Raw genomic sequence first — 22,228 nt, forward strand, 5'->3', positions numbered from 1 at the left:
CCTGAGCTGAAGGCAGACGCTTAACCGCTGTGCCACCCAGGCGCCCCTAAAGTTCAATTTTTTATTACCACCCAATACAGACATAGACTTAAATGTAACTGAAACAAAAGTTTCACAAGATAATTGCAACGTAATCTTGCAGTACACTCTGACATTACATATTCTACTCTTGTCTGTTATATTCTAGCCCATTTCATTCCATTTCATTTTTTAATAGTTCTGGTGAAAACCTACCATGTGGCTTTATGAATTGACCAACGGGTGGTAACTTGAAAATTGAGAACCAGTGCAGTAGATTATCCTATCATTGTTTCACCAGCTAGACCCCAAGACCTGAGCTTTACTGCCCACCTCATGTGAAAATGTTGGGGTTCAGGAGCAAACAGTCAAGAAAGAAGTCTTGAGATGTCTTCAGTGCAAAAAGGTGGTTTTATTAAAGCACTGGGAGAGGACCCAATGGCAGAAAGGGCTGCACTGGGGTCCTGAGGACTTGCTGATTATGTGCTTTAAAGCTAGGAAGAGGTCAGAGATAGTGAAAGTCTCTAAGGAATTTGGAAGCAAGGTTTCCAGGACTTTGAAGGGCTAGCTATTGTTAGGAAAAAGTCTAGTAAAACCCTAGTCATCAGACCCTTCAGATGTATATCGTGGGCCACGTGCTTGGTGGATGATTGCTAACATATATCTTGGGGGCTTAGAGATAAGGAAGTCTCCAAAGGAATTTATATATATTAAAGGAGATTTACAGGATCCTGGACGTCAGGATAATATTAAGGTGAGATTTTCTTTTACCCTTAGCAAAGTATCAACATCAAGGCAGTTAAATGTCACTCTGCCTGTCTCAAGGACTTGTCAATGGGCTGTGAGTTGTAAGGAAATTTAACTTTTTTCTTTTGCCTTTGTTCCCCACATCACACCTACTTGTAATCACCAATCTTTGTCCCAAATTTTTCCTTAAATTAAATCCCCCCTTTTAGTAATTTCCACACCCAACATGGGGCTCGAACTCACAACCCCGAGATCAAGAGCCACATGCTCTACTGACTGAGTCAGCCAGGTGCCCCAGCTTATCTCTTAACTCAGGCAATGGAAAGCAATAGCACTTCTCAAGCAATAGCAACTGCCCTGACAAGACCTCCAGTGTCTCAGACTACCCAGACCAGTTTGAGCATAATCTCTGACCTGCACCGGCATAGATGGACAATGGAGTGACCTCTAGAATGACTCACAATTACCTTTACCTCATTATAATACTAAATTTTATCCTCAAGAGTACAAGCCTTATTTGCATAACATACAATGCATGTCTAGGCATGTTTCCTTAAGGCCCACGTATGACTTTATGCCTACCTCTACATATGATGACAATGATCCCCTTTTTAAATTTTTATCCTAGCCCTAAATAAAAGGGTTATCCTTTTTATCCTAACCCTAAATAAAAGGGTTATCCACCCTTGCTAGAAGAGTCACAGCTTTGGAAGTTACTCCCTGTGCTCTCCTTATTTGGTGCAAATAAAGTTAATTTGTGCAACAACTCAACCTTGTGTAGTTTCTATCTGTCACTCACCAAGAAGTGAACTCACGTTACTTTGGTTACAGTTGGATAGGAAAGGACATTTCTATTACCCCAAAATATTCATCATGTCCCTTTGCAATCAGTCTGTCTTTTTTTTTTTAAAGATTTTATTTTTAAGTAATCTCTACACCCAATATGGGGCTTAAACTCACAATCCCGAGATCAAGAGTCACATGCTCTACTGACTGAGCCAGCCAAGCGCCCCTGCAGTCAGTCTGTCTGACTCTGGTCTCCAGCAACTGTAGATCTGTTTTCTGTCATTGCATAGCTTGCCTTTTCTGTAATTTTATATAAGTGGAATCATATGGTATAGTCTTTTTTGTCTGACTCTGTATGCAACATAATACTTTTGAGATTCATATATGTTGTGATATGTATTGTTCATTCATTTTTGTTGGTGAGTAGTATTGTACTGCAGTTTATTCATTTATCAGTTGGTTGTTTCCAGGTTTTGGATATTATGAATAAAACTACAATGAACAGTTGTATACAAGTCTGTGTTTTCACAAAGACATGTATGTTGTTTGGATGTTTTCATTTCTTTTGGGTAAATATCTGAGTTAAATTGTTGGATCATGTGGTAAGTATATGTTCACTTAATAAAAAAATACCAAAAAGAAGAAAGGAAAGAGAGAGAGAGAGAAAGAAAAAGAAATAACCAAACTGAGAAAGGGGAACCCTCTTGCACTGGTGGTGGGAATGCAAACTGGTACTGCCACTCTGGAAAACAGTGTGGAGGTTCCTCAAAAAAGTTAAAAATAGAACTACCCAATGACCTAGCAATTGCACTACTAGGAATTTACCCAAAGGATACAAAAACACTAATTCAAAAGGATATATGTACCCCAATGTTTATAGCAGCATTATCACAACAGCCTAATTAAGGAAACAGCCCAATGTCCACTGATTGATGAAGATAAAGAAGAGGTGGTATACATATATGTGTGTGTATATTATATATATATATATATACACACATACATATATATAATTATATATATATATATACAATGTAATACTACCCAACCATAAAAAAGAATGAGATCTTGTCATTTGCAATAACATGGATGGAGCTAGAGAGTATTATGCTAAGTAAATAAGTCAGTCAGAGAAAGACAAATACCATATGATTTCACTCATTTTTGAAACTTAAGAAAAAAACAAATGCGCAAAGGGGGAAAAAAGAGGGGGGCAAACCAAGAAACAGACATCTCTTAACTGTAGAGAACAATTTGATTGTTACCACAGGGGAGCTGGGTGGCGGGGTGGGTGATATTGGTGATGGGGATTAAGGAGGGTGCTTGTTATGCACCAGGTGTTGCATGGAAACAATCACTATATTGTACACCTGAAACTCATGTTACACTGTATGTTAAGTAAGTGGAATTTAAATACAACATTAAAAAAAGAAAAGAAACTAACAAACTAACTTGTACCATTTTTTATTATTTTTACCAGTAATGAATTAAAGTTCCAAATGCTCCACATTCTCACCAACACCTGGTATTGTTAGTCTTTTTAATTTGAGTCACTCAAGTGGGTGTGAAGTGGTATTTCATGGTTTTAATTTGCATTTCCCCAATGACTAAATGATGTTCTTATTTGCCATTCATATAACGACTCTGGTAAAGTCTGTTTTCACACTTCTGCCTTGTTTTTTATCATTCTTGCCAGATTTGTGTATTCTTTTAAAATAACTGTTGCTTTTAAGTTGGATTTATTTTTGCTGTTTTTGTGATTGTAGGGTTCAGGACATGCTACCCCTAAATATGACACCTTGGCATATTGAAAATTTTTAAATGAAGGGGTTTGAGTAAACAGAAGAAGGAAGTTCACTTGGACCTTTCCTCTGTCTTCTTCCCCTGAAACAAGTCATAAAACCATCATATGAGAGGTGCCCTCCCTCTGCTGAAGGAAAGGAGAGTACTTATCTCCAAGGACAAAGGAACAGGGAGAAGAATCTAAACAAACAAGCCTTCTTATGTTTCTCCCAATTTACTGTCATATTTCTAAAGGACTGCACACTTTTCATCAAACCTAGCTTAAAATACTCAGGTCTAACTGTTTCTTTGGGTCTTCATTTCCTTATGGAGCTTTCAGTGTCACACAAAAAGATATATTAAATAAATTTGTATGCTTTTCTTCTGCTAATCTGTCTTTGTTTAATTTTCAGACCGAACTGGGGACCCTACAAGGATCAAGGAAAACTTTTCTCCCCTACATTGATTTATTGTAAGTGTTTACTTACTGATTTTTCTGCTTTTATTTTTTGAATACAAGATTTTTAAGTTTGTATATTTCTATTACTTACCTGCATCCTGCATTTGCCATCTGTAATATTTTTTTAAAGATTTTATTTATTTATTTGAGAGAGAGAGCAAGCATGAATGGGGGGCAGAGGGAGAGGGAGAAGCAGGCTCCCTGCTGAGCAAGGAGCCCTATGTGGGGCTCGATCCCAAGACCCTGGGGTCATGACCTGAGCCAAAGGCAGATGCTTAAACAACTGAGCCACTCAGGCACCCCATCTGTCATGTTTTTATAATCATTTGGCTCACTCTTATGCTGTTGGTGGGAATGCAAACTGGTGCAGGCACTCTGAAAACAGTATGGAGGTTCCTCAAAAAGTTACAAATAGTACTACCCTATGACCCAGCAATTGCACTACTGGATATTTACCCAAAGGATACAAAAATTCTGATTTAAAGGGGTACATGCACCCTGACTTTTATAGCAGCATTATCAACAATAGCCAAACTACGGAGAGAGCCCAAACGTCCATTGTCTGTTGAATGGAAAAAGAAGGTATGGTATATATACACAATGAAATATTACACAACCATCAAAAAGAATGAAAGCTTGGCATTTGCAATGACATGGATAGAGCTAGAGTGTATTATGTTGAGCAAAATAAGTCAAAGAAAGACAAATACCATATGATTTCATTCATATGTGGAAGCTAAGAAACAAAACAGATGAACATAGGAAAAGGAAAAAAAAGAGAGAGGGAACCAAACCATAAGGGACTCTAAAGGTAAAGAACAAGCCGTGGGTTGATGGAAGGAGGCGGGTGGGGGATGAGTTAAATGGATGATGAGTACTAAAGAGGGCACTTGTTATGCTAAGCACTGGGTGTTATATGTAAGTGATGAATCACTAAATTCTACTCCCGAAACCAATATTGCACTATTTGTTAACTAACTAACTAGAATTTAATTAAAATTTGAAAAGAAAAAAAAATTATTTGGTTCAACATACTATAATTTCCATTCTGAATTCTTAATTTGTGTCTTTCTTAATTTCCTAGCACATGGAAATTTTCTAGTTATCATTTTATTATCTACTTATGACTTAATAGCATTTTATCAGAGAATGCCATCTATGTGATTTCAATCCTGGGAACTTTGCTGAGGCAAACTTTGTTTGCCTTATGACCAAATACATATTCAGTTCATAAGTTTCATGTGTGCTAAAAGAGAATTTTTTTTTTGCAGTTGTCAGTGCAGTTCCATGTTTTCATTATGTCAAATTATATACATCATATCTTCTAACTTGTCAAATATTTTCTGTTAGTTACTAGGGAGTTAAGATAAATTCCTTCACTATAATTATAGATTTATCTGTTTCTTCTGGTGATTCTATCAGTCTACACTTTATGCATGTTTTTAAGGCTTTGATTTCAGGTACCTATGAAAGAAATTCCTACCTATGTTCAAAATAGTGAAATTGCAGAACAACAATGGCAAAGAGGTTATCACTGGGAATAGGAGGGAAAAGAGATAATCCTCAAAGAAGCAAAGTTAGTCACACCTGGCTTAGGGGTACTGTAATCCACAAAACAATGAAATGTTCTCTTTAGGGTGCTGAGAGTAAGTAACTGACAACCTGGAATTCTAAACCCAATGAAAGTATCTTTCAAGAATGAGGGTAAAATAAAATCATTTTCAGGCAAATAAAACTGAGTCTCCAAGATAGGGAAAGCTTAGCCAGAAGGAAAGTAATCCCAGATGAAAGGTCTAAGATACAAGAAGAAACAAAGGGTAAAAAAAAGTAGTAAAAGTTTGAATAAATCTAAACACAAATCAACTATAAAACGATGATGTTTAATGATTTGTATATTGAAAAGAAAAAATCCATAATAATATTATATGTCACATTCATCTTCTGGAGGAGATGAGGATATTTATTAACTTCAGACATTGTAATTTAAATGATCACATGGCAACATATAGGGTAACCACTAGCAAAAACCAAAAACCAAAACCACATACCAAAACCAAATAGGATGCATAACTTCCAAACTAGTAGAAAAAATAATAAAATTAATCCAAAGGAGGCAAAAAGAATAGGAAGTAAAAGCAGAAACTAGGATGGTAGATTTTTATGAAACCAATTTCATAAAGTAAAGGTAGATGAACTTGATGCCTTCGTAGTTAAAAGAAGAAGATTCGATTGTAAAAATTCATTTATAGGCTGCATGCAAGACTTTAGAAAGGTTGAAAGTAAATGGTAATAGAAAAGAATAGAAGTGAATAGATGGAAAAGGTATATAGGCAAAAAGAAAACCAGCATAGCTATATCAAAATGAGAACAATAAAGTCCAATACAAATAGCATTATTAGAAATAAACAAGACCTGGTTCTAGCAGTGATCAAGATAAGGATATAAGGGATACCTGGGTGGTTCAGTCAGTTAAGCATTGGACTCTTGAAATCAGCTCAGGTCATGATCTCAGGGCCAAGGGATTGAGCTCTGTGTCAGGCTCCAAGCTCAGCATGGAGTGTGCTTGGAATTCTTTCTCTCCCTCTGCCCCTCCCCACTGCTCGCTCTCCCTTTCTCTCTCTCCCTTTCTCAAATAAATAAATAAATCTTTTTTAAAAAGATAAGGATATAAGACTATCCATGGCTCGCTCATCCTTATGATTATATAATTTGAGCATCAAAACACAGTGGTATCTCTTATATTTTCTATTATCACAGCAAAGATTTGTACATAAAGCATCTACTTTTCTCTTCTTCACTTTCTTTTTTTCCTCTCCTTCTGTTCCCCCATTCCCCCCTTCTTCTTCCTTTTTCCCTCTCTGCTCCTATCCTCTTCCTCTCCCTTTCTTTTTCCCTTTCTCTCTTTCTCTCTCAGGAAGAGTGGAGGATAAAAATAAGACTCCTGAGTTAGGGTAAAATAGAGATTTTCAAGGCATTAAACTTATTTCAGGGGCACCTGGCTGACTCAGTCAGTGGAGCATCCAACTCTTGATCTTGGGAGTCAGGAGTTTGAGACCCAGGTTGTGTGTAGAAATTACTTAAAAAATAAATAAATAAGTTTATTTCAGTAAACCCTTACCAGCATTAATCTTTTGGGGGGGAAAAGTATAATGTTTTATTTAGATTATCTGTAAAGTTGAATTGGGGGGGATTTGTATTTCCTCCTTTATGAATTATTGTCTCATATCCTTTGCACATTTAATGGCATTTTTGCATAGTTTATACCTGGCTCCATCAAAGGAGGGGATTACCACTCAATATCTGTAACTAAAGAGAAATAGGATCTTGCTACTTACTTAAGTAAGGGAAAATTGTATGATAAGGCACAGTATCCTTGAAGAAAGCAAACTCCTTGTCTTATGAGGTTCTTGGGAAGCATTTTTCTAGTGGTTGTATTGATTATAGAGGCAAGAGTGGGTTTACATCAGCCTTAGAAATGTGATTTCTGCTAGTTCCAAAGCAGAGAGTGGGTTATTCTGATAAGCCTTTGTGGGGGCCCAGGGCAGACCATCCCAAAATATGCCACAATGGCATAATGATTATTTTGAATTACTTGAAAAGCAGCCAGTGCAAAAAAGGGCATCTTGACCCTTTGTCTTCCTGAATGCAGGAAATAATTCTGCCACGTGAAGGGCACCCACAACTTTACCTAGAGACTGAGAGAAGTATTGTTATCACCAGAGATGAGAATTCAGGGTTGAAGAAGCCTATATAGACAAACCTTGTTACTTCTACTAATTTACTATTTCAGCCCAAATTCTCTTAAGAATTCCTTATTAATTAAAGGTCACAGCTTTCTTTGTCCTATCAATTCCTCACAGATTTCTGTTTCTTTGTCCAAAGCATATAAAAACTGCCTGTCTTGGTCATTTCTTTGGGTCTCACTTTTATCATTGGGCCTCCATGTGTACCTAATTAAGCTTTATTATTATTATTATTATTATTCTGTCGATCTGTCTCATGTTAATGTAATTCTTAGAACAGCCAGATGAATCTTGAAGGATAGAGAAAAAAATTTTCCTCCCCAACACCTTGCTGACCAGCTGGCTTTCAGCAATATTGCATTGCCTCTGATTGGCTTTCAAAGGCATTTTCACAAAAGCAAATTGATTAACAGAGTTGCTCGTTATCATGGCCATAGAACTGTGAATCTTTCTTCGAGGAGCCTAAAAACTTTCTAATAGTTTTTTATATTAAGGATATTAAGCTTTTGTCATGTTGTTTAAATTTTTTTTTAGTTTGTCTTTTAATTTGGAGATTCTCCAAATGTAAAAATCTATAGTTTGTCAAATTCCCCTGTCTTTATGTGCCTATCCTTTCAGTTTAAAATCTTTCAGAACTCATGACAGAAGATGGGAATTTTCCATTTTTTATCATTAATTTTCATTTTTAAAACAACTCTTTATACTGATTTATAATAGCCTCATATCTATATATTTTGCTTCCCCTAAAATTCCAAGCTCCATGAGGTCAGGGTTATATCTTTTTTTTTCTCCCACAGCACATATTACAGTGTATGTGAGGTATGTGAGTTGGCAGTGTGAATCCTGGATTGGAACAGGATTAAAGACTGCAGGCTATCTATTGGGGTAAGAGTTAGTAAGGTTTGATGTTAACCAAGGACAAGTTGGATATGGAAAAAGATTTGAGAAGAGGTAAATGAGGATCCAAATTTGATAGAACTTAACTTGTTCACAAAACTAATTCTCTTGGGTAGCAAAAATTTCTATCATATATTTTTTAATAACTCCACTTTTTGTTTGTTTGTTTGTTATTAATTCAGTGGATTGGAAACAGTGAAGTTCTCTTGTGGGATCTTAGTAAAGTAAGGTGGTTAACCATAGAGACTTGTCTTGTAAAAAGAGTCCTTAACAACTGAACTTAATAAATCCCAGAGGATTAGAAGACTGAGGACTCAGGTGGCAGCTTTATTTAAATGGCTACTTCTAAACTTAGCGGACAGAAGTAACCATTATTAGTGTGTTTACCCTAGGGTAGTCCCCAAAGTTGCCTAAATCCCCAAGCCATACTGAAGCCATCCTAAGGGTAATAAAAATCAAGTTTTCCTTTTCCCAAAAGAGTCTCAAAAATTTTTATACTTGTTGTATTAGGTTAAAAGACAGAATATTCTACATCTGGTCTTCCCATTATGTGAGATAATGAATTTCCTCATGATGGTGAAAGAAAGGAGAAGAAAGGAAAAGAGAAGAAAAGAAAGGAAATTAAGGAATGGAGGGAGGAAAGAAAGAGGCAGAGAGGAAGGAAGGAGTGAGAAAGGAAGGAGGAGGGAGAGAAAAAGAGAACAAAAAAGAAGAAAGCAAATAGCCTAGAAATGAAAAGTCATACTCAGTGACCTAACAGATGTGAAAGAGTAAAGCCTGGAGTCTAGGTTTCCTTGAAAAAAGTGCTCTGCCAGTTATGGGCTAATTGTATAATGCTATAGTTTGGGGATGCAAAGAGATCTAGAAGCAACCTAGTTCAACACCTTGACTTTTTAAAGAAAAAATCAAATGCTTAAAGGTTAAATTACTTCCTGAAGTTAGTAAGTACCAGGATTGGAACTATAATTCAGATCTTCTGATTCATAAACTAATGGTGTGTAGTTTATGAGATGCCTCATTACACACCCCAACCCCTGTCTCTTAGTTCAATAGCTAATAGGTGAGAGAGCATACTCAGCTAAACAAAGAGTTTAGCTACTTTTTAATGATTCTGGATAAAATGATCTCTCTGGATGAATTCCTGAGGATGTAATTAATATTTCCCAGGAGTACTAAAGTCAATTTTTCAATTCCTTATGCACCTCACATGATCTGGGTTCGTTAGGACCTATGAGGAAGAGAAATCATTTATGGTGGCTCTGGTAAATATATACTTTGCTTCCTACATCTTGCAAAATAATGAATGGGTATGGAAAATAAAGTTTTTAAGAAAAAAATGGCTTTATCTTGGTTAAGTGTGACTTTTCCTGGTAGGACATACATGCTATTCATTTGCAGTGGTCAAAGACAAAAGCCACACAGTAAGAAGATTGATTTTATTCAGATCAGAGTATCTCAGTAGGGTGGTACTACCTTAGACTTTTATAGGCAGGGGTAAACAAGCTACAGTTCGGGCGATTTACAGCGGTAGTTGTTTTGTAAGCAGGGGAAGTCTCAGTCAGTTATTGGAGCAAATATTTTTCTCTCTAGTTGGCTAGTTTCAAGGAGACAAATAGTTCTAATCTTAGCTGAAAATCAGGAGACAAAGAATGGGAAGTTGGTGAGGTAGAAAGCAGGTTCAGGCAAAGGGGAAGAGTATGTGTCTGGCCTTGTCACAGCCTTTACCCAATCAACAATTACTGAATCACTCGTTCTTTCTTTCTTTCTTTTTTTTTTTTAAGGAATTTCTTTTCTCTCTTTTTTTAAGATTTTATTCATTTATTTTAGAGAGAGACAGAGTGAAAGTGACAGGGGGTGGGGGAGGTTGGTGGTGGTGGGTGTGGGAAGGAGAGGAAGAGGGAGGAGGAGGAGAGAATTTCCAGCAGACTACAAACCCAGAGCCCGACATGGGACTCAGTCTCACGACCCTGAGATCATGGCCTGAGCCAAAACCAAGAGTTGAACACTTAACCAACTGAGCCACCCAGGTGTCCCTGAATCACTCATTATTTTTTGATTAAACTAGTAGTTTCCTAAAGTAACCAGATCTTCCACTGCCTTCATCTAGTCTTGGGGGATCTCTGTTAAAAATTAATTCATGAAAAATATAACAGTTTCTTGTGAATGCTTTCAAACTTTTAGTTACCAGTGTTTTTGCAATTAAGGTTGTCCACCAGGAGCTCTCAGAATGGATAGACTTCAGTAAGTAGCCACAAGTAAGATAAACATAGGAATAAATTGGAGGATAGTGTGATGGCTGTATAACTTTGTGAATGCACTTAATGCCACTGAATTATGCACTTAATGCCACTGAAATGGTTAAAATGAGGGACACCTGGATGGCTCATTTGGTTAGGCATCCAACTCTTGGTTTTGGCTCAGGTCATGATCTCATGGATCGTGAGATAGAGCCTGGAGTTGAGCTCCCCACTCAGCAGGGAGTCTGCTTGAAGATTCTTTCCCTCTGCCCCTCCCCCACTTGCACTCTCTCTCTCTCTCTCTCTCTCTCTCTCTCTGTCTGAAATAAATAAATCTTTAGAAAAAAACAAAAAAGTTTAAAGTGGTAAATTTTATATTATATATATTTTACCACAATTTTTAAAGCATATAGAAAAAAAGAAATTAGAAAACATAATGCAAAGATCTTTATAACAGTAAGAGAAATTAGACTATCTAGAAAGAAAATTATAAGACTGTATAAAAAGGCATAAAAGAACATTTGGATAAATGGAGAAACATACTGTGTTCCTGGATTAGAGGACTCAATGTAAAAAAAACAAAAAACAAAAAACAAAAGCACAAGAACGTTCCCCTCTAATTTATCTATGCATTCCATACAATATAAAGGAAGTCTTTATAGAATTTATATATATATATATATATATATATATATAATATAGGTAGACAGACACACATACACACATGCAAAAACTGATTCTATAATTATCAATGATCTGGAATGAATTATTCAGTAAGAAGTATTATGACGAGTAACTAACCAACTGGAAAGTGATAGTTGAACTCCTACAACTTACCATACACCAAAATTAATTACAGGTGAATCAAAAATGTAAACTTAAAACTGTAACGAAAACGAAGAAAAGTTAGACCTCTCCTCCCCAAATACACTGAAGTCTTAGATAGGCATGACATAAAACAGAAATTCCGAATGACAAATAGGTAAGGTTCTAATCCCCATAATAATCAGTAAAAGCATAATAAGTTGTGTCTAGTCTATATACCCACCAAAATGAGTGAGTTTATGAAGGTTGATAAAACCACATATTGGTGAGAAAGTGAGCAATGGGAACGTTTGTGCCCTTTGTTGGGAGTGTAAACTGGGACAACTTCTTTGAGAAACAGTTTGACATTAAACATACCCAACAACTCCAAAATTCCACTTGTATCAATTGAAAAGAATATAATTTATTAATAAAAGAGGACATCTGGAGGGCAGGTTCACATAAATATTTTTAATAGAAGAATAAACATAGGGACATGCTTTACTAGATATCAAAATATAAAGTTATTGAAACATTGTCATATTGAAGCAGTTATAAACAAATTGACCGCTGAAAGGGAAGGAAGTTCAGAAACAGTTAGGGACATAGGTTTATATTGTGTAGTTACCTAAAGTTTCTTCTCAAATCAGTGGGGAAAAATGAACTATTCAGTTGTCTGTTCTGATGAAAAAAAGAGAGATTCATACATCACATCAAAAATAAATATTTTGAGGGCCGCCTGTCTGGCTCAGTGGAAAGAGCATGTGACTCTTGATCTTAGGGTGGGGAGTTTGAGCCCCATGTTGGGTGCAGAGATTACTTAAATCAATGAAACTTAAAATAATAGTCATAATAATGATAATGATAATAATAATAATAACAAATATTTGGGATGGGGGAGACTTAAAAAATCTAAAGATAAAGATATAAGGTTATCAGAAAAAATTTTTTAGAATACCTTTATAATTCTGAAGTGACAGGGAGTGGCGTGCCCGCTCGCGTGGGTGTACCTTAAATATGCATTGTATATACATTTTATATATATTTAAAGGAAATTTATCTCAAACTTGGAAAGAGGTAATATGATAAGTAGTTGTTTTTTTTTAATACACGCTAAGTCTGCTTGCCCCCACCTTACCTGAAACTGGGTTCACCTCTTGCTGGGTGTTGAGCCAAAAAAATACAATCGCGCCAAAGAATAGGAAAAGGAAGGGTTTTACTTCCAATAAGTAAGGAGGACACCAGGGCTATTTCCCAAATGAACAAATCTAGGGAAGTTTTAAACTAAGGATGCATATATATTCATGAAAGGGCTTGTGCAAAGGGGGAATTTAGCATGGAATTGGGGCAAAAGTCATCTTAAGTTGACAGAGTTTAGATCTTAGTTGATCGAAGTTATGAGGGCCAGCAAAGGTCAGAATCTCTGGCTCCCACAGGTCTGGTATTTGAGTGCTCAAAGGGGTTTAAATCCTGCAAAGATAACTCAAGAATGTGCATAAGGTCTATCTTTACTTTTGAACCAGTGCTGGGAGTTTTACTACTGATTTATTGTCTCGGATATGATTAGGCTATCTCCTGGCCTGATAGTGGCTGTTTGTTCTTACATTCTTTTGTTCTCTTAAAATCATTAACTACTGAGGCCTATTCTTCTGCCATTTCAACATATCCCAGGAAGTTCTGCAAGAAATGTGCTGTGGACAAGCAGTGCTGATCAAGCAGAAATCACAAGATGGCCAGGCTCTAAAATGACTTTTCTTATGGCAAGAAAGCTATGTCTCAGCTTTCTTTTTCTGGAGACACCCCGCCCCCCCACTACACTAAAGTGATACTCTTGGGAAATGACACTATATATTTGACAATAATCAACATTTGATGAAGGTGCAGAAAGACAACTGCTCTATAAGATTAGAAGTTAACATGTAAACCTATACGTTCTTAGGATACTTACTACCCGGTAGAGATGTTAACCCCAAATGTGATAGGCCTTTATTGCTCTGAAAAAGTTAACCACTTTTATAACCAATTTTGCAATCTTATTTGGAATTGCTTTCTCCTCTGACCATATAAATAAGACTATGTTCTTCAAAAGCTTCTCAAGCCAGCTCTTTTCTTACCTGCCGGTTCCTTCACAATTCAGTAAAAGCTTGGCATGTGCAGGGGTGCCTGGGTGGCTCAGTCGGTTAAGCGTCTGCCTTCAGCCTAGGTCATGATCCCAGGGTTCTGGGATCCAGCCCTGTGTTGGGCTTCCTGCTCAGCAGGGAGTCTACTTCTCCCTCCACCCCTTTGCCTCCACGCTTGTGCTCTCTCTCAAATAAGTTAAAAAGGAAGGAAGGAAGGAAGGAAGGAAGGAAGGAAGGAAGGAAGGAAGGAAGGAAGGAAGAAAAAAGTTTTGCATGTACTAACAGATTTATCTAAGAATGTTGCCTTTCAATATAATTGTATATTCACAGACAAGGCTCTGAAAGGAATATGCAGAAGAAAATTGGACAGTGGTTTTACTTATGGGGATGCAAGTAGGAAATTGAATTTTTGCATTTCTTTATTATTTTTGTATTTTATTACTTTTGTATTTTAAACATCCCTTAATTGAGAAACACAAAAATGTTATTGTGTCAATAAAAAGGAAGTATAAGCAAAGAAAACAGAATGTTTCCATGAACTCTGTGTTCACTAGAGAAATGATTTAGCAAACTATGATATTTTTTTCCCTTGGAAAAATATTCAATCATTAAAATTATTTTGTGAAGATTATATTTTATTTTATTTTTTTTTTTTTAAAGATTTTATTTATTTATGTGACAGAGAGATAGCCAGCGAGAGAGGGAACACAGCAGAGGAGTGGGAGAGGAAGAAGCAGGCTCCCAGCGGAGGAGCCCGATGTGGCTCGATCCCGGAACGCCGGGATCACGCCCTGAGCCGAAGGCAGACGCTTAACGACTGCGCTACCCAGGCGCCCCTATATTTTATTTTATTTTATTTTGATGATTTTTTTAAAATTTATTTTTAATTTCTTTTTTAAAGATTTTATTTATTTGAGAGAGAGAGTGTGTGTGTGAGAGACAGCACAAGTGGGGAGGAAGAGCAGAGGGAGAGGGAGAAGCAGGATCCCCACTGAGTAGGGAGCCCATTGTGGGACTCAATCCCAGGACCCTGGGATCATGAACTGAGCATAAGGCTGATGCTTAACCAACTGAGCTGCCCAGGTGGCCCTAAATATTTTATTTTTAAGTAATTCTCTATACCCAATGTGGGGCTCAAAATCACACACTCTACCTACTGAGCCAAGAGGCACCCCAAAGATTACATTTTAACATGTAAACCTATTATTTAAAAAAAAAACCCACTATGCATAGAAAAGAAATCATGGGAGGAAAAAAAATGTATTCATGATAGTTATCTTTAGGTAATAGGCTATTAATATTTTATTTTATTTTTCAGTATTTTCCTCATTGTCTAATGAGCACATTACTTTAAGAAGGAGGAAAACGTTGATATAAACAGAACATAGCACGTTTCAGCATGCCCTGACTCTTTTCTTTGAGGATGTGTGATGCAATAGTTTGACCTTTTGTGACTTTTACAAAAACTTATAGTTTGTGTTCCCTCCCACAACTAAGAATTTTACCTCACATAGTGGATATTTGATAGGTGATTTTTTTAGAGTGCAAGTTAACACTTTAAACTGTGATTGAATTAAAGTCTTGCAAGTTTTGACTAAGAAGACAACGTTTCTGTACTGTGTTTTTAATCAAAGGAAATTCTTCAGATGGTTTATCTATTTGGAAAATATTTTTTTTAATAGACATGGGGAGGAAAAAAGCTCTACCTTATTAGGTTTAATACCTGGGCATATGCAAATTAAACAACAGGAGAAAAGACACTCATTTTTTTGTATAGGGGTTCACAGAAAAGAAGTGAAGCTCAGAGAAGCAGAGCTTATATACTCTTTTAACAAAAGAAGGGGAGTTTGGGCTTTAAAGGACAAGATATAGTGGGAAAGTGAACCTAATGGAAGATAAGGCTATTTTAATAAGGTTTTGTTTATGCAAACTCATCCTGGTGATGGTTCCTTGGCTTGGGCAATAAGAGGCACTCTTGTTTCTCTGGTGGTGGTGGTTGGGGTGGGGATGTGATTCTTAATGTCTTCAGCACAAAAATAATCCTTATGCCTGGGGCACCTGGGTGGCTCAGTTGGTTAGGCATCTGCCTTTGGCTCAGGTCATGGTCCCAGGGTCTTGGGAGGGAGCCCTATGTGGGGCTCCCTGCTCAGCTGGGAATCTGCTTCTCCTTCTCCCTCTGTCCTTCCCCCAGCTCATGCTCTCTCTCTCTTGCTCAAATAAATAAATAAAATCTTAAAAAAAAAATAATCCTTATGCCAAAGTGGCATATTTTGGGGAGGCATATTGAGATCCCTTTCAAACAAAAAGGAATAAAGTCAAATGTGTATAGGATAAAAATTTACCTTTCTATGTATTGAATTCATTGCTGTGCCAAATTTATGCTTTTGGGGGAGGCAGGAAGCCACAGTGGTTATGAGCAAAAACTCTTTTTTTTTTTAAAGTTTATTAATTATTTATTTATTTAAGTAATCTCTACACCCAACATGGGGCTCAAACTTATGACCCAGAGATCAAGAGTCACATGCTCTTCTGTCTGAGCCAGCCAGGTACCCCTGAGCAAAAATTCTTGATTTCCTGGCTTTTCATATTCTAGCAGTGTGCCCTTCACCAAAATTATTAGCCTCTTTGACGGCTCAATTTCTCACCTGTAGAATATTATTGTGGTAAAGATTAAGCAAGATAAGGTATAATTAGCAAAATGTCTGCCACATAGTAAATAATAAATGCTACAAACATCATTTTATGTTTCTGTTTAGAAGATGTTTATTTCATAAGGGCACCGAACCCTTGTATCAGGCAGTGTTAGATTTGAGAAGCAGAGTCACTATCAATAATAGACTAAGGAGTTTATTGTACACATTAGAACTTAGACGATTATGGTAGCTGCTTGAGAAGGTTGTTGTAAAGAGCCTGATGTCGTGAAGGCTGGCAATCAGGGGAGCTGGATATGAAGGAGGGAAGAGAACTGGATTCCATAAGGAGAAACTAGAAACCACAAGGACAAACCATGATGTTGGATGACCTATGGTAGAAGGTGGTGCCCTTCATTGTTGGACTACTCACACACCTTTCCCAGAGTTAGGAAAAGCTGAAGGAAGGGATATGGTATGTGCATAAGGAACTATGAACTGGGTATTACCATTTACTACCAGGTAAGCTAGGACATCAGCAACAACATGTGCTCACTACCACAATACCTGGCACCCTATACTGACTTTCAGCATGAGAAAAATGACAACAGCTTCACGTAAGCCTTCTAAAACACACTCCTATTTCTCCTGTGGCCCGCTGTAACTCAGAATCATACAGGGAAAGAAATTATGGGAAAGTTAGTTTGACCTTAGGTAAGCTGAGGTCGTACAAAGTCACTGTATTCCTTGTCTTGTTTGTAATCCTGCCTACTTCAGTCTGAAACTGAAAACTTAGAGGAAAAAACATACCATACCATTCAGATATTTTAAGCCCAGCTCTTTTATTTTGAAACTTGGGGACTTCAGTCACAAAAATTCACTTTCTAGATTCTATTTGATGAACGTGTAGTTAAGAAAATAAGTATCATTTACATCAGAACATGTAATTTCAAGTGAATCATGTATCACAGCATATAGAAATTTGTTTAGCAAAGGACTATCAAACTCTTGTGAAGAACTGGCCTCTCAGAGACGGTTGGGTCCAAGGAAATATGAGAGGGTTGTAACAGCCTGTCCAGCATGATAGCCTTCTTGCTTGGTCCGCAAATAGTGCCCATCTACAGAGGGATTGATTGATTGATTGATTTTAAAGGTTTTTATTTATTTATTAGAGAGAGAGAGAGCACTAGTCGGGGGGAGAGGCAGAGGGAGACAGACTCCCTGCTGAGTGTGGAGCCCGATGTGGGGCTCAATCCCAGGACCCCAAGATTGTGACCTGAGCTGAAACCAAATGCTTAATCAAATGATCCACCCAGAAGGCTTTAGATATGGATCATCAAAGGAGTTTCAAAGAAATGAGAGTGAGGTAGGTACAATTCCCAAATAATCCCATGACAGTTTTGCCTTCTTTTGAATGAGGAAGAACAGTGGTGGGTTCTAGAATGTCCCTGCAATGGATAAATAGGTACAGGGGAGAGGAGATTATTTTGATGTGCAAGAGCGAAGTTGTTGTCTCACAGAGTCAAAGAATGAATCCCTCGAACAAAGGAGAGTGAGAAAAACAATAGAAGTTTATTTAGCAAGGATATAGAAAAAAAGCTTTCAGGAGTGAGAGGGGTCCCAACATGGTTTCCACTGAGGGCTTTTAGGGATGGCCTTTTATAGAAAGCTAAGCAGGGAACGTAAATCTTTTTAACATCTCTATTGATAGCACCATTGAATAAGGACTAGTGATAACACCTTCTTGTTACAACAGCTACTTGCGACCAACCAAGACCCCATCTCTGACATCTAGGACAGGCTGGTCTGGTTTGTTCCCTTATCTCTGATTTCCTTTCATCTCCTACATTTTGAATTTTGTGAACCTGATCGCGGCGGGGGGGGGGGGGGGNGGGGGGGGGGGGGGGGGGGGGGCCCCTACGTATCTCTACCTACCTAGCCCCACCTGTCCCTGCCTTAAGCCAATCTAGAAGCAGAAAAATGCTAGGTATTTTCAGTTAACAATAAAGTCTGAGCAATGTCAGGGACTGTGAGGTTAAGTGCAAGTAATAAGGCTAAGTCACCAGACTGTGGCAGCTGCTGTCATCACACCCAAACAAGGTGGGTGGCCTTTCGCAATGGGGTCAAATTAGGGGACGTAAATCAATGAGTCTCTGGTGTCCATTATGTTGTTGTTAAGACTCCTAGAGTTTGTCCTGATTTTTTTTTATATATACAAATAGAAAGAAAGGGTTGTGACAATTGGGGAACCCAAGGATGGTGAGTCTATTCAGAGCAAAGACCCAGGTGTGTATAGGAGCCAAGGGCCAGCTATCCTAAAATGGGCCACTTTGGCATGAAGATTACTTCAAGTTAAAAAGCAACCAAAACCCAGTAGATTCAGGAAAAGCTCTTTACCTCCCTCTCAACTGTCTAAAAAGAATTTAGATAGGCAAACTGCTCCAGGAAGACAGCTAATCGGCATCACATTTTGAGGAACTAGGTATAGGGTACACAGGGAGGAACCTAGCAAGGCCTGTTTGAGCCCAGTCCGCTACGTCTCATTATTTCTGAGTAACCCCCCAAACATTTGTTTACCAAACATTTTCTTTTTTTCATCTTCCTGTGAATTGCATTCATTCCTTCCCTCTGAAGTCCCAGACCCCTAACCCCTTCTCCTTAGTTCAGAACGACATGTACACCTCATTTTTGCCTGACCATCTGTGGAATTTCCATGTCCATCTGGATTCCCTCTACATACAAAAGTAAATTTGGTTTTTTTCCCCCTGTTAACCTGTCTTATATCGATTTGATTCTTAGCCTGGCTAGAAGGACATTAGAGGGGACAGGAAATTCCTAATCCCTGACATGTGTCAACTAAAGATCATATAAAGGGGCAGCCAGTACCAAAAGTTAGGAATGCAATGTCTACAATATCCCAGGAGTCCAAGAACTCTGCTACGTTATACTTTGGTGATTAGTAAGGTGAGGTCATGAAGAATTTCCACTCTGTGATGGGAAAGAAACTCTCCATTTTGTGCAATAATGTCATGACCAAGTTAACATTTCCTGCCCTTATAGAAACAATGTTTATTGGAGAATGCCAGGTATGAGAAGTCTCCAAACAAGCAGTCTCACTTGTAAAAGGACGGCATGTTAACAGGAGGGGTCAGTTGAAGTCTGGCTAATTTGGGGAACAGAATGTCAAAGATGGGTCCTTAAGAAAGAGAGGAACAGGGGCACCTGGGTGGCACCGCAGTTAAGCGTCTGCCTTCGGCTCAGGGCGTGATCCCGGCGTTATGGGATCGAGCCCCACATCAGGCTCCTCTGCTATGAGCCTGCTTCTTCCTCTCCCACTCCCCCTACTTGTGTTCCCTCTCTTGCTGGCTGTCTCTATCTCTGTAAAATAAATAAAAAAAAATAATAATAATAATAATAAAAAAAAAGAAAGAGAGGAACAATTCTTGTAGATTGATAATCATTGTTTGGTCAAGAGTGAAGCAAGAGACGAGGTTCTTCTCTCACAGAGTTGAAGAATGAATCTCGCAGACAAAGGAGAATGAGCAAAGCCATAGAATTTTACAAAGCAAAGATACAAAGCTCTCAGGAGTGAGAGGGGTCCCGACCAGGGGTTGCCAATGAGGGCTTTTATTGGCATTGTTTTATTTAAAATTGACCAGGAAACTTGTAGCCTTGCAATTCCCATGACGTCTTTTGTTGAGCAAGGTTTTATGATAACATCTCTGATGGTTAACTTTTCCTTTGAGGACTGGTCATTTTTTTGTGTGCGGTCATTTTCTGTTTTCTGTGGTCACAATGTAATTATCATCAAACATTTCGATCCTAGCAGTTAGGTCAGGGTGGTCTGATTTTTCTTCCTGATTTTTGTTTTTGTTCTGTCTCAGTGCCTGCATACCTAAAATACCCTCAGAGCCTAGTTGGGGCCCCTATTCTTTCCCTACCTAAAGTCTCATCCTTTCCCTATTCATTCTCCCCCCTGGAAGAGGATCCCTAACTGCTTTTAAGGAGTAGGGACGATGAGAGCTCTGACTTCTTCATGCTGGAAAGGGAGGGTGTGAGGGTGTGGCAGTCAGAGTCTACCCAGGGGTTGGTCAGGAGGTCCACAGTATGGCTCCAGAGATGTCGGAAGGCATGAGGACAAGCTGGACAAGCATCGACAAAAACAGAAAAACACAAACCAATGATTATTTCCACTAGCAAAATAGCATTCCTGAAATAATGACCCCATTCTCCAATCCAGGTGAACAATCTAGGAGAGACCCTGATTTTGTCCAGTTTGGCTTGAATGTCATTTATTAATTGTGAGAGTTTATGAGAATTGTCAGTTACATAAAAAGAACACACGTGTGGAAAATGAGAATTGTCAGTTACATAAAAAGAACACACGTGTGGAAACTCTTCACAGCCTAAGTGACGCAGAAGTAGTTAAGTGATCAATGGTTGCCCGATTCTCCAGAAGTCCTGCCCTAACTGCTCAGTTCTTGATTTAGAGCATCTAACTCCGGGGACATGTCATTTAAGGTTCTACTGAGTAGGCAGACAGTTTGTTTTATCTCATGGTGTAAGATTTGTTCAAGTGCTGGGAGTCCCACCAGGGAGAGGGCCAAGGCTGCTGTTTCCCTATCTGATAGGAGAGCTACATTATCATTGCAATGGGAGGTGGGACGGTGGGATGAGGCAACTCTCATTGATAATGTGTCCCTGCGTGTGATATATCAATAATCCTAGTTTGCCTGTAGAACACAGCCCCAAAAATTGTTTAGGGATGATGTAATAGGCCATACAGGCACAAAACAGATCCCATCTCTAGGGAGGTAAAAGTTATTAGTTGGGGATGGAAAGTGTAAAATAAAGTTGTATTGAGTAGTAGGCTCATTACTGGCTATGCATATGCAGTTGGCTCTGATTATACGTTTTAGATGTATTGGGGGCCTGAATTGCAGGAAAGTATTCCAAACTGAGTGGCAAGACTCTTGTTGAGTTGTAGAACTTTGGCCTGGGTGGCCCCCACACCCACCAGACTATTGAAAAGCAAGTTTCGTGAGGAGTTACCATCAGCATCACAAGATTGAGACTGATTCATAATATTTAGAGCCATATGTATCCAAAAGTTGGATGGGGCCAATGGTTTTATGGGTTCCAGGTTTATAGTAATGGGAAGGGAACTTTTATAGTACCTATGGGGAGATTCTTTTCATATTTTTACACGGGTGTATTTTCCTAAATCTAATAATATACTGGAGGCCAACTGCATATGCATAGCCTGTAATGAGCCTACCACTCAATGCAACTTTACTTTACACTTCCTATCCCCAACTAGTAACTTACACCTACCTAGAGAATGGGATCTGTTTTGACAAGAGGAGTGGAGGGTAATAATAGGTAGGGGCTATGGTCATGTGCAAGAAGGTGTGATGAAGAACAGCTGTGGGGACAAGGACAGTAGCAGGTGTAGAAAATTCTCAGACCATCAGTGTCTCTAACAACATTCAATGTCACTTGGATATCACCACTGAGAATGAATTGACCTAACAAAACTGGGCTGAAATTCAGTCTTTAAAAACTAGTTCCCTACAGTGGTAGAATTTATCTGCCTTGACCATGAATCTGAACAGAATAGTAGTTTCAACAAAGAATGAATTGATGCATCTTACATTCAGTCTCCCAGACACAAGCTCTTAGCATCTGAATTGCTAGGGTATTTTCCTTTTTGACACCGGAACTCCATGGCCACCTCCTACCCTCTTTCCTTTTTGTTTTCCAAATTGGCCTTGAATTTTGTTTTCCAGTTGGTAATTCAACTCACCTGATCTTTTTGGCTGTTCAAATAAACACAACAAAGAGATCACTTTACATATTGAGACGGAAACAGCGGATTTTTTTTTTAAGGTTTTATTTATTCACTTGAGAGAGTGAGCACAAGCAGGGGGAGGGACAGAGGGGGAGGGAGAAGCAGGCTCCTGGCTAAGCAGGGAGCCTGACCTGGGGCTCGATCCCCAGACCC

General features: G+C 38.3%; 1 protein-coding gene across 2 annotated transcripts in view; it reads left to right on the plus strand.

Annotated features, from left to right (window-relative positions):
• Positions 1–3,746: 3,746 nt before the first annotated feature.
• RESF1 (retroelement silencing factor 1) overlaps positions 3,747–22,228 on the plus strand; it is a 52,497-nt gene continuing 34,015 nt past the window's right edge. For both annotated transcript variants that reach the window (XM_034644697.1, XM_034644698.1), the window contains exon 1: positions 3,747–3,805. The gene's annotated coding sequence lies outside the window, so the exon portion shown is untranslated. The remainder of the gene's footprint in view (positions 3,806–22,228) is intronic.

Source organism: Ailuropoda melanoleuca, chromosome 16, assembly GCF_002007445.2.
Source record: "Ailuropoda melanoleuca isolate Jingjing chromosome 16, ASM200744v2, whole genome shotgun sequence".
In the NCBI taxonomy this organism is placed as follows: Eukaryota; Metazoa; Chordata; class Mammalia; order Carnivora; family Ursidae; genus Ailuropoda; species Ailuropoda melanoleuca.